Raw genomic sequence first — 12,261 nt, 5'->3', positions numbered from 1 at the left:
TTTTTCATTTTTACCAAATTGGAGCTCGGGGAGGCGATTTTCGGGAGATTTTCAGAGAAAACAACGGGGTAAGTGTTCTTAACTTAATTTTGGTTAGATTACCCGAATCTATTACTAGTTTTGGCATTTAATTGGTGATTTTAGTTGGGAAAATCTTGAAAACCCTCTTGGTTTAATTTGAATATTTGAGGGTCGAGTTGATGTCAGATTTTAGTAAAATTTGTATGGTTGGACTCGTGGTAGGATGAGGTTTCATATTTCGTAACTTTTGTCGGGTTCCAAGATATGGACCCCACAGGCGAATTTTAAGTGCGATTTCTGATTTTTAATGGAAAATGTAGAATTTCATATGGAATTAATTCCTATAATTTTTATTAACTGAATCGAATTATTGTGGCTAGATTCGAGGCAATCGGAGGTCAATTTGAGAGACAAAGGCATCGCGAGCTAGAGGATTAGCCGGTTCGAGGTGAGTAATGATTGTAAATGATGTCCTGAGGGTTTGAAACCCTGGATTGCACATCGTAGTGCTATATTGAGGTGAAACACGCGCTGGATGATGAGCGCGAGGTCCTTTACTACTGGGGATTGTGACTTGGTCCATCCCGTATTGATGATTTTACTGCATATTTGATTGAAACTGATTTGTTATCATCATGATTTGGGCTGATTGCCGTATTTGGGCTTAGAGCCAATTATTTGAACCCTTCGGGGATTTTTATCACTATTTCCTTACTGTTTTGACTTATATTTAAACTCAGTCCTGTTGATGATTATTGTTTTACAAACTCAGCCACTTTTATACAGATTTGAAACTCAAATGATATGTCTAAATGATATTTTGGGCTGAGAACTACTGTTTTACAAATGTCCAAGGGGCTTGTGATGATTTTCAGACTGAGTGAGGCCGAGGGCCATATGTGAGGATATGCTGAGTGATATGAGGCTGAGGGCCTGAGTTACTATTTATGTCACGCGGTGGCTTGAGTGATGTGAGGCCGAGTGATATGAGGCCGAGGACCTGAGATACTTTATATGCCACGCGGTGGCTTGAGTGATGTGAGGATATGCTGAGTGATGATGCCACGAGGTGGCTTGATATAGTGCTTGGGCCGTAAGGGGCCCCTCCGGAGTCTGCACACCCACAGTGAGCGCGGGTACCCATTGTTCTGAGTGATTGATACTATGCCCGAGGGGCTGATATGAGTGATTGTGAGGTAGCCCGAGGGGCTGTTACTGTTCTGATATTGAGCCTGAGGGGCTGTTACTGTTCTAATATTGAGCCCGAAGGGCTGTTACTGTTCTGATATTGAGCCCGAGGCGCGGTTTGTTGTACATGTTTTGCCCGAGGGGCTGTTTACATTTCTATCATTTTTGTTACTCACTTGTAAACTACTTGCTTTACTTGTTGGAAAAAAAAGGGATTTTCACTTGATTTCTCACTACTTTACTGTTTAAAGTGATTTTTCTGCTTCAGTATGGAATACCTTGTGTTTTTGCGTGATTTCTTGCCTTCAGTCTTGTGTTATTATTATTACTCACTGAGTCGGAGTACTCACATTACTCCCTGCACCTTGTGTGCAGATTCAGGTATGTTTTGGTTGATCGAAGGCAGAGTCATCAGGGTTTAACAAGGTAGCTGCCGGCGTTCGCAGCACTGCTTTTCTCTCTTTTCATTTCATTAGTCTGTATTTGTACACTCCAGGCTTTCAGTTGTATTTATACCCTAGTAGATGCTCGTGACTTGTGACACCCCGGTTAGGGCTGTGTCAGGTTATGCTTCCGTTAATTATATCATTAAATCATATTTAAACTGTTTATTAATGTTTAACTATTTTTGAAAAGGCGTTATGGGTTTGTTGGCTGGCCTTGTCTTCACGAGAGGCGCCATCACGACCGGAGTGGGATTTGGGTCGTGACAATTTGGTATCAGAGCCTAGGTTACATAGGTCTCACGAGTCATGAGCAGGTTTAGTAGAGTCTCGCGGATCGGTACAGAGACGTCTGTATTTATCCTCGAGAGGCTGTAGAACCTTTAGGAAAACTTCACATTCTTGAATTCTTATCGTGTGTCCTTTGATTCAGCTTGAAATGTAACTTTTTGAAATCATTCCACACGTTCGTATGCGCGCATGAGCGCTTAGTATCAGATGTGACTTGATGATTTGTGATTTCCCGATCGAGGGGCGAGGTGTGATCTCTGTAAGTCGATGTTGGGCCAGTCTGAAGGACTTGAGGCTGGATCTTTTCCTATGGATTGAGCACCGAGGTGCTGATTGTGTGAGCAAGTGTTTTGAACTTATATGTTTGGTATTATCCCTATTAGTGGAAGTGACGGTTGAGTAACTATGTGATGAGTATGTTAGTACTGCAAGATGTATTCATATGATTTGGAAACGACAAGAAGGGTCTGTTGGAGGATAGAAGAACTATTAGGTGCTTGAATTCCATCTTGATTCGAGGTATAGCCCCGAGTTATAGGCGTGTGAAGAATCTTTTCATGTTTCCCAGTTGTGAGTGAATTAAAAAATAATAATAAATTCATGTTGCGGTATGAGTTCAGACTCAGGAAGACTAAGTGATTGCGTATAGTTTATGATGGTGAAAGGTATACATAAATGTTAGTTAAGGGGAAGCAGGTGGGTTATCTCCTGCAAAGTGTTCTAGAGTTGTGTGATCTTTATGTTGTCTGTTAGAAGATCCCATTTACAAGTGAAATATATATGTGAATTTAATTTGGGTCGCTTAAGAGAGTGGGTTTAATTGTTATGAGAGTAAATACGAGATTTGTAGAAGATATGAAGTACCAGATGGTCTGTGTTCCACGAGCTTATGAAGGATTGAGTTAATCTCACTATGGTATTATGGAAGCAATAAAGCGTATGTGTTATGAGTTATGGTGCGTGTTTGACCTATGTCTTTGAGCCAAGTGGGGGAGTCCGCTATTGAATAGTTGATTGCATGGTTATGTGCTCTAATGGTCCCAGTTCGAGGCGTATTTGTAAATCAGTTGTGGCTCGAGTAAAGGAAATTTCAATAAAGTCTATGTTATGTTTTATGGGTGTATGAGAATCGGAGAATGACTTGAGTTGTGGTTGGTAACGAATGCCCGGTGCATAGAGCAGGAAGTTGCTTGGTTATATTGGAATGAGGTCACATTCTGCAGTGTCGGAGTGCAAATGAAGCATAGGTTGTTCGGTTCGTTTAATCAATCTAACTGCGATTTGAGTAGAGTGGATGCCTATAGAGAATGGTCCTATTGTGTTCAAAATTTTACATGCAATAATTGGAGGCTTTCAAGTTGTACTTATGGATAGAAACTGAGTTTTCCTTGGAAGATGTCAAGACTTGTGGTGTTTTCCATATTAATTGTGGGATTCTATGTATCAGTATCAGGAGGTAATGGATTTAGATCCCCAGGAAGTTTTTCAGAGCGAATTATTTCGAATGTGGTGCTTTTGGGAATATTTAAGAGAGAATATCAAGTTGAAGATGAATCAGAAGGAAATTTAGACAGATAGGGTAGCTTGATAGTAGACCGAATCGGTATGGTAAGGATATGATTAATTCCTGGTATGTGTTCGAGGTAATAAGTTCTTTCAGGTATTTTGCGGCGATGCTCTTAGGTTTTGATCTTGCTTAGCTTGATTGAGTTAGGAGGATTCAGTCCTGACAGGTCTGATTTGTGCAAAGGGAATTCAAAGAGTTCTTAATGGTTTTTCTGCGGTTTGGAGATGTATATTTTCTATGGGCATGCGTAGCATGGGATGTATAGTGATTTTCTTCTAGATGGGACCAATGTAAAGTTCTTGGCTGATTGAGTATGTAGATGTTTGTGGCTCGGAAAGGATATGAATTTCTCAAGGTTATCCTAGAGTGGTACAGTTTATACGGTATGTTGGGTAAGACTGAGATTTGCATGTGTAAGGCCACAGTTCAGATTTGAATGGAAGGTCATAAATTCTTAGGCAACACGGGCAGTTTCAGATAATTAGAGAAATGAACTTCAGATGATTTGAGAATGGATCTCCAGATGATTAAGGAAATGGTAATGCTAATTGAGGTGATTTGACGAGGGTGTATGTTCCAGAAAGAGTCAATGTGATTGAGTTGATGGTACTTCGGTAGTATTGCAACACTTCTCGTCAAGTTAGCTGTTGATATTCGGGTTTGCTTGGCAGCACTAAAGAATCTTAGAGTATCTCCCATGGGGTGATTGGGTACTAGAGGTGAGTTATATATGAGAGTGGCGGAATTGGGATCAGATATGGTAATTCATGTGTTTTATGGACTTGGAGATTAGGAGTTCTCATATACAGGTTAGATTGTGGTTGTGGATGGCAAAATGTGGGTAAGTTAGTTCAGATATTAGTATGTGCTATGATTCAGTCATTGTGGACTTTCGAAGGATTATTTATCTGTTGTGTGTAACTGGAGTTGATGTATGGTCCATTGGTAGACCTATATGGGATATGTGTCCGGCATCAAGACGGTTTTGTTGACTTCAAGTTGTTGTTGGCGAAGGATGTGTTGCTTTGGTTGTTTTGAGCTATTAGCAATTATGGGGATCTATGCGTTACCTTTCAGTGTTGTGAGACATTACTATCTGTTGGTTATAGGTACCTATAGTGCGGTTCTATCGGAGTTTCATAATGGAAGTCGAGTGGGAAGAGTAATTGTGTTGGATTAGATGAGATCGTTGGGATCATCAATGAATACAACGGATTCGATTTCAGCATGTTGGAAGGATAATATCGAGGTTCGGCTCAGAAATTTGCTTTGGTATTTGCCAAAAAAAATGGCTTCATGAATGGTTGATCTGGGAAGTGGTTATGGCTTATTGCGTGTTTCATTATCATTGGCAGTATATGAAAGTGCTGGAATGAGACTTTAGTTGATAAAAGGTTTTCTACCTGTATTCGGTTGTTGCATACAACTGCTATGAATGGAATTTATCTCTACATATGTTTGAGTTATGTGGTATGTCATATAATTGCACCTAACGATGCAGGTATGGGTGAATACTGCTTCTTCGGACTTATTCAAAGTATAGATGTGAGATTCTGATCTTATAGATGATTTCAGAAGTGGAAATGTGGTTCTAAGGTTTATGTGCTAGGTTGGATTGTGAAAGTTCAGTTACATTGTGTTATCGGACCTATATGAGATAGGGTGATGTAGGATCACCCCCGGGTATATGCATGGTAAAGTTATTCAGCTATTGGTTGGCTTTTAGAACAACTCTGAGTACGTTCGAGGATGAACGTGTGTTTAAGTGGGGGAGGATGTAACGACCCGACCAGTCGTTTTGAGCTTTTGCACTTCGCTTGCCAATTCTTGGGCATTACTTTCCCCATGTGGTGTATTATGACTTATGTAAATCATTGGTGTTGGGTTTCAGGTTAATCAGAATGAATTTGGAAGAACAGTTCTCAGTTGAAGCTTGAAATTTGAAAGGTTTGACCAAAATTTGACTTATGTGTATTTGATCTCGGATTGGAACTTTTATGATTTGGTTATCTTCGTTAGGTAATTTGTGACTTAGGAGTGTGATCGGAATTGGTTTTGGAGGTCCGGTGTAGAATTAGGCTTGAATTGGCTAAGTTAGTATTTCGGCGAATTCCGGTTGATAGGCGAGATTTTGATATAGTAGTCAGAATGGAATTTCGAGAGTTTTTGTAGCTTCATTATGTCATTTGTGATGTGTGTGCGAAATTTCGGGTTATTCGGACATCGTTTGGTTGGGTTTTTGATCGAAAGAGTATTTCGGAAGTTTTTGGAAACTTAGGCTTGAATTCGATGAGTTTTGGGTAATTTGATGTTGTTTGAGGTGTTTTGATGATTTGAGCAGGTTTGAATGATGTTATGAATTATGTTGGCATTTTTGGTCGGGGTCCCATGAGGCTCGGATAAGTTTTGGAAGAGTTTTTGGAAGATTTTGCCGTTTTGAGCATAAGCATGTAATGATCCAAAGGTCCATTTTTAGTTCTAGAGATCGAAATTTGATTTCGAGACTTCCAGAATTTTGATAATGAATTATAGGACTGATCTGGAAAGTTTGGTCTAATTTCATCAAGTCGCGATTGGGTTTTTGACACGAAACATGAGTTAATTGTTTAACGAGTGAAATGGGTATTGAATTAAGCAAATGAGCTCCGAATTGAGTTTCGACTGAAGCGCTATGTTCGTATCATTATTGTGACTCATAGGAACAAGAATCATCGAATTCTGAGGTACCAGGTCCGAGAAATGAATTTTTGAGTAAAAAAATTTTCTGAAAATTTTTAAGGAAAATGGAAATGAAATTTGATTAGAAAGTGATGATATCGGGCCCGTATTTTGGTTCCGGCACCCGGTACAGGTCTTATATATGGTTTAAGCACTTTCTGTAAAGTTTGGTTGAAATGGACGTCGTTTGATGTGTTTCGGACTCAAAATGAAAAATTGAGGTTTTATGAAATTTGAAAGAATTCTTGGATTTTAAAGCTTAATTCATGGTATATGACGTTATTTTGGCGATTTGATCGCACGGTTAAGTTCGTAAGATGTTGTTGAGTTAGTGTATGTGTTTGGTTAGGAGTCCCGAGGGCTCGGGAGTGTTTCGGAGGTGTCTCGGAGTGATTTCGGACTTAGGAAAAAATGCAGAAAATTGCAGAAACAGTACCATGTACAGTACCCCATGAATAGTACCGTGTACAGTACCCCGTGAACAGTATCGTGAACAGTCCCCGATGAACAGTACCGTGTACAGTAGCCCCGTGAACAGTGCCCACGACATTTCTGGACAGATTCAAGCTCTGAAAATGGACTCGTCCCATTTTTCATTTTTACCAAATTGGAGCTCGGGGAGAGGCGATTTTCGGGAGATTTTTAGAGAAAACAACAGGGTAAGTGTTCTTAACTTAATTTTGGTTAGATTACCCGAATCTATTACTAGTTTTGGCATTTAATTGGTGATTTTAGTTGGGAAAATCTTGAAAACCCTCTTGGTTTAATTTGAATATTTGAGGGTCGAGTTGATGTCGGATTTTAGTAAAATTTATATGGTTGGACTCGTGGTAGGATGAGGTTTCATATTTCGTAACTTTTGTCGGGTTCCAAGATATGGACCCCACGGGCGAATTTTAAGTGTGATTTCTGATTTTTAATGGAAAATGTAGAATTTCATATGGAATTAATTCCTATAATTTTTATTAACTGAATCGAATTATTGTGGCTAGATTCGAGGAAATCGGAGGTCAATTTGAGAGACAAAGGCATCGCGAGCTAGAGGATTAGCCGGTTCGAGGTGAGTAATGATTGTAAATGATGTCCTGAGGGTTTGAAACCCTGGATTGCACATTGTAGTGCTATATTGAGGTGAAACACGCGCTGGATGATGAGCGGGGTCCTTTACTACTGGGGATTGTGACTTGGTCCATCCCGTATTGATGATTTTACTGCATATTTGATTGAAACTGATTTGTTATCATCATGATTTGGGTTGATTGTCGTATTTGGGCTTCGTGCCAACTATTTGAACCCTTCGGGGATTTTTATCACTATTTCCTCACTGTTTTGACTTATATTTAAACTCAGTCCTGTTGATGATTATTGTTTTACAAACTCAGCCACTTTTATACAGATTTGAAACTCAAATGATATTTCTAAATGATATTTTGGGCTGAGAACTACTGTTTTACAAATGCCCAAGGGGCTTGTGATGATTTTCGGACGAGGCCGAGGGACATATGTGAGGATGTGTTGAGTGATATGAGGCCGAGGGCTTGAGTTACTATTTATGCCACGTGGTGGCTTGAGTGATGTGAGGCCGAGTGATATGAGGCCAAGGGCCTGAGATACTTTATATGCCACGCGGTGGCTTGAGTGATGTGAGGATATACTGAGTGATGATGCCACGAGGTGGCTTGATATAGCGCTTGGGCCGTAAGGGGCCCCTCCGGAGTCTGCACACCCATAGTGAGCGCGGGTACCCATTGTTCTGAGTGATTGATACTATGCTCGAGGGGCTGATATGAGTGATTGTGAGGTAGCCCGAGAGGCTGATACTATTCTGAGAGTGAGCCCGAGGGGTTGTTACTGTTCTAATATTGAGCTCGAGGGGCTGACACTGTTCTGATATTGAGCCCGAGGGGCTGGTTCTGTTGATATTATGCCCGAGGGGCGGTTTGTTGTACATGTTTTGCCCGAGGGACTGTTTACATTTCTATCATTTTTGTTACTCACTTGTAAACTACTTGCTTTACTTGTTGGAAAAAAAGGGATTTTCACTTGATTTCTCACTACTTTACTGTTTAAAGTGATTTTTCTGCTTCAGTATGGAATTCCTTGTGTTTTTGCATGATTTCTTGCCTTCAGTCTTTATTTATTATTATTACTCACTGATTTGGAGTACTCACATTACTCCCTGCACCTTGTGTCCAGATTCAGGTATGTTTTAGCCGATCGAAGGCAGAGTCATCAGGGTTTAGCAAGGTAGCTGCCGGCGTTCGCAGCACTGCTTTTCTCTCTCCTCATTTCATTAGTCTGTATTTGTACACTCCAGGCTTTCAGTTGTATTTATACCCTAGTAGATGCTCGTGACTTGTGACACCCCGGTTAGGGCTGTGTCGGGTTGTGCTTCCGTTAATTATATCATTAAATCATATTTAAACTGTTTATTAATGTTTAACTATTTTTGAAAAGGCGATATGGGTTTGTTGGCTGGCCTTGTCTTCACGAGAGGCGCCATCACGACCGGAGAGGGGTTTGGGTCGTGACATATATAAATATAATTGAGGGGCATAAGAGAGGTGATGTGGCACCATTCTTTGTTCAACAAAACTATTTATTCTTTTTATCCTTTTTTGATTTTTTTTATTTCCATGTTAAAGAGATGCAAAAGTCACGTCTCTTATGTTAGGGCAGTTAAGCAGTTAAGAGTTACAACGGCTGACCATAATGAGGCGACGATTAATTTCAAAATGAATAAATTGAACAAAACGGATAGATTCTTATGCATCTGAAGCCAATCAATGTCCATAAAGTACCCTTGAATGCGGTGGCAATGGAGAGGAGTATTCTTCATCTTTTTCTTATATTCCCTGCCTCCATAAAGAAGTTTCATGTGATCTCTTTTGACTGCATATTGTATTCATTTTATTTGAGTTTCTTTTATACTTTATTGTTATATTTTTAATCAACTTGAAGTTTTCCGACAATACGTAAGTCGGTGCTAAATCTGTAGCGAACTTCCCGGTTGGTTTAGGGGATATATTGACAAAGAAAACGTCGGAGGTGTATTGACAAAGAAAGGAAAAGAATGCAGCGACAATACAAGGATAGAGAGATGGACAGCAAATCTGCTTATAGAGATTGCAAATCTGCTTATAGAGATTTTGCTGTTGATCGGTTTGAATAAATCTGCATAATGATATGATTATGAGACTTTGTACTTTGTTGTGTGGATATATAAACAATATTCCCAATTTGGCAAGATGGAATCACTGGTATGGTTCATTATTTAATTTATAGATTATTAGCTCCATCAGATATTTTAGTTCATAAAGTATACCTATGCTGGAGAAGGCATGGAGGATCATGGCTTTGCTTACTTTGAGCGGGTTAAAGAAAGATTGAAATCAATTCTTAAGTGTCTTCATATCTATAGCAGGGAAATAATTATAATACCACAACTACAATTTCTGATATCCTTTCTCATGCTGTTAAATTGCTTTTCAATGAGCTTGGTCAAATTCATCAATTTATTTGTCCTGGTGAGATTATCAATATCCTTTAAGTAATTTATAAAAGTTCATAAAATGTGAATGGAAAATGACTATCTGCTATATTCCTCCTTTTGTTTAGCGAAGCAAGATCGATGCAACTTTGTAAGTGGTGTGTATGCAGTATGCTTCCCGTTCTTCTGCTTTAAAACACAATGAATGTTCATTTAAAGAAAATAATGACGTCAAGCATCAACTATGGCTCATGCTGATTAAAAATTATTTTTTTTAGAATTTTGGCAGGAATAGCTATGATTTTAACCAGATTTTTTGAAGAAAGAATATAATGACAATTACCAAAAATACATTTAACTTTATTTCTTTGGTTTAAGTATTTATTACTTTAGAACGGGAATACGTATGCAATTACATTTGTCAAAATAATTTTTTTTGCATTAACATGTTTCTATTCTTTGTAAGAATAATATCTTTTTCCTTTTGGAGTTGGATAGCAGGAGAGATGATTGGACTATGAGATTCTATCAATACAAAGAAAAATAGGGCAACAAGTATTAGAGTGTTACTCATATATTTTCCTTTATCATGTCTCAATTTATAATTTAAAAAGTTATTTTGTAAGTTAACTAAATTCTTTTACCATCGCGCGAAGCGCGAACCATTTAACTAGTTAAAAATAAGAAAAAGTTTGAAAATAAGTTTTGTATTTAATTAATTTCTCAATCACTCTAATCGAGCCCAAACAATCTTACGTGCAATCTCTCGACAAGCGGCTTATGCCATTCGAGGTGTCTTAGCCCGACATTCATTCGCAAAACTTATTGTGAAATTAAGACTGCTTAATCTCATAAGCTAATTCCCGCGAGAAGATGGATATCCAAATTTTTGTTAGAATAAGTTACCATTTCTTCCTCTTCGGTAAGACTAAAGTATCTCTTTCCATTTCCATCTATTGGCCGCCAACAGAACAAACTCATCAACGGATTCCATAATTGTCTACGACTCGTTGCCAGCTTGCCTCTGACGTATCATCAGCTTAGTTGGAATCGAATTCAGGTTGATGTTCAAATGAGTATTTTTCCAAAAAAAAAATAGCCTAAGTCAATAAAGAAAATAACAAATTTCGGACACTGTAAAGTGTAAACAAGAAGCACGTAAATACTCCTAGTATTATGGATAGTGTGAATAGTGTTTGTCCCTGTATACTTGCTCGAGCAGTAGAAGGGTTATTCGGGTGGTCATCTTGGGCAGTCTTCCGGAAGAGATTGGTGATCCATCTATCTATAATTAAAAGTAGAAGAAAAAGTAATCTCATTAAGCCAAGTGACATAAATATTTTAAATCAAATCAAACGTATAATTTTTTTATATGAATGATTTGTCGTTTTTATTTGCAGTAAGCGCGTGCTCTTTCAACACATCAAGGTTATACAGGCTACGGACTGGGACAGGGGAACAACAACAACAACAACAACAACAACAACAACCCAGTGTAATCCCACAAGAGGGGTCTGGGGAGGGTAATATGTACGCAGACCTTACCTCTACCCCGAGGGGCAGAGAGGTTGTTTCCAGGAGACCCTCGGCTCAAAGAGGCAACAAGAGACACTATATTAGTACTATCAATAGACTCATAATAAAACAACATAAAGTATCATAAAATCCATAACATAACATAAATACCATAAAAAACAAAGTAACAGCAATACTTTGTGTTACTTATTGCCCTAACATGCAAACTATTGCATAGCAAAACTTACGCACAAAAGTAATATATTTGTTAAGTGTTTGTCCAGATTTTCTTACCATAATTTGTTTTTTTTATTTCATGAAGGAAAGGACAACATATTTATCATAATTGGGTTTTTCTTTTTCTAGAAGAAAAATATAGTTCTTCCATATTTGGCTAGTCCCTCTTCTTGTAGAAAAAGGTCTGAACTTATATATAATGAGAATCCTTCCTTCTCATTCAGTAGCATCCACAATGTAGCCATATGAGGTTTGAGAGTCGTGTTTAGGGGGAGAACTTTATGGGACAAGTGTTAGTGTGTTACTTGTGTTTGCCTCTTCGTGAGGTTGTTCTCTCAATATTTTGTACTCTCTTTTATTTAGTGGATTGCTCATCTCCTCCGTGGATGTAGGTCAGTTGACCGAACCACGTTATATGTTTATGTCTCTTTTGGTAGATTTCTCCTTTGTTGCCTGATTTATCGTCGTTCAAGGTTTGTTTTGCTAGCTTCCGCATGACACCTGACTTTTTTCAGTCCAAACAAGTGGTATCAGAGAAAGGTTCAAGACAAGTTTATCTTGACGGGTTCAGTTCTAGCCACAACATATTTGACGATAATCATAATTTTTGACAGAGAAATTTGACCGGTGTGCTACGCACGTTGAGACAAACCTTTTGGTGGAGATTTGAAGATGCGACCTATTGAAGGCTATGTGAAGAAGGTGGATCAAGTTTATTTTGTCAGAAAATTCAGGCCAAGGGGGAGAATTGTTAAGTGTTTGTCCAGATTTTCTTACCACAATTGGTTTTC

The sequence above is a fragment of the Nicotiana sylvestris genome, chromosome 4 (assembly GCF_000393655.2).
Source record: "Nicotiana sylvestris chromosome 4, ASM39365v2, whole genome shotgun sequence".
In the NCBI taxonomy this organism is placed as follows: domain Eukaryota; kingdom Viridiplantae; phylum Streptophyta; class Magnoliopsida; order Solanales; family Solanaceae; genus Nicotiana; species Nicotiana sylvestris.
This window is presented reverse-complemented; position numbering follows the sequence as displayed.